The sequence below is a fragment of the Cuculus canorus genome, chromosome 1 (genome assembly GCF_017976375.1).
Source record: "Cuculus canorus isolate bCucCan1 chromosome 1, bCucCan1.pri, whole genome shotgun sequence".
Taxonomy (NCBI): Eukaryota; Metazoa; Chordata; class Aves; order Cuculiformes; family Cuculidae; genus Cuculus; species Cuculus canorus.
The window spans coordinates 46,367,369-46,369,113 of NC_071401.1; positions in this window are offsets into that span (position 1 = coordinate 46,367,369).

Genomic DNA, 1,745 nt, shown 5'->3' on the forward strand with positions numbered 1-1,745 from the left:
TTCTGTTTCCCATTATCTTCAAATTTAGGCACAGCCGGTACCACTGGTAATTTAGAGCCTTATCTAGAAGTGCAGAAACAATGTAAAGTTTCCTGGCAGCATATCAATTAGTCCTGCTTAAAAGACATACAGATATGACAATATGTGTGCCTCTGTGTGTGTAGGTACATAGATGTACTGTGCATACACATTACATCATACATATTAATACACATATATTCATATCTAAAGTGCCTATACACCTACAGAGGGGATAATCTATTTAAACAAAAATGTTTTGGTTTCCTCAACACTACAGTGAAAAATATTCCGAGGTATAAGTAACAAATATTCGGTGTCTCAACTGTATGTCGCTGCAGATTCTGGAGTTCAGTTCATCGTATTAACTTGAAAAGAGATGACTTTCTATGATACTTATTTAATAAATACCATTTCTCTACAGAATTTAAGGACGTGGATTAATGCAAAAGGGGAAATGGAGAAGTGGGGAGAGGAGAGCTGGAGGGGGGAGAGGAGGGACAACTAGAAGGGGTGAAAAACAGAGAATGGGAAAGAATAAAAGCAGAGAAAATCAGGACGAGGTGGAAAGGCCAGAGGGGTACAAAAGGAAACTAACATTAAGAGAATTAAAAACAACAGCAACAAAACTTTAGACATGCATACTTTTTCACGTGAATCCTCAGTGTCTGCCTTAAGCTCATCTTTTTAAGATTTTACTACTCCTTTCATCTTAAACCCCTGCATTAGAAATGCCTTTCTTCTCTGCAGAAGCAAGGCTACTGAAATATCACAAACATGTTTTGTATTGTCTTCTCAAATGAAATTGAAATTTTACCCTTTCATTAAAGGTTTCAGTGGCCTGGGACAGAAAAAATGCTCAAAAAGCATCACAATTAGGGCTAAAACTGATGTCAACATCCTCCACTGCAATATAAATCTTTCACCATGTAAGTAATCTTTATCTTTGCAATAAAGAGAAAACTTTTACAGATCTGTCTGAATATTGTGTAATCAATCCTGATTGCAACATTTGTCAGAATAGTTCAGATCAACTTGATGTTGTTAGGAAGGATAAGGAAGCAGAAGCAACAATAGACTAACAACATCTGTAGCCTTTGCCACTTCTGTTTCTTAAGACTATGAGAAAGGGAAGGTTATTATAAGATTTATCATCTTCTATTATGACGCAAGGTGCACTTTTCCTTACTTTGCCACTTCTGGCAACCACACAACATCCTGCACAGACAAGTAATTATTTTCCTAAATGCAGAGGAAAAAACCCACTTATACCATCTATCTTAACATGGCCCCAGAAGGCTCGTACGTACTGTGAGAAATGACAGAAATCAGTGCGGGGCGGAATAAGAGCAGACTACCATACTGTTTCTGCACCTATTTTCAGAGCTAAATTAAGGTGCAGATTGGGCTGCATTTTGAAGGAAAATTATGATGAACTAAAGCAGTTTTTTTTGGAACAGAGTAAGCAATTATTAGAACTAAGAAGATATGTCTTGAAGTATCACTAGACATCACATCATAACATTAGCAGCCTAGTACTGACTGTGTTTCAAAACCAAAATAATATGACAGTTGAAAAAGAAGTGCTATTTAAGAAAATTAAACCAAGTGAGAGCATGGAAGTCATAACTAGCTGTCCAGGAACATTGAGAAACAATTGGCCAGTGAGGTGTCTTGTCACTAACATATACGAAAATCTCAGGCAGGTATATATTTAGTTGTTTCTG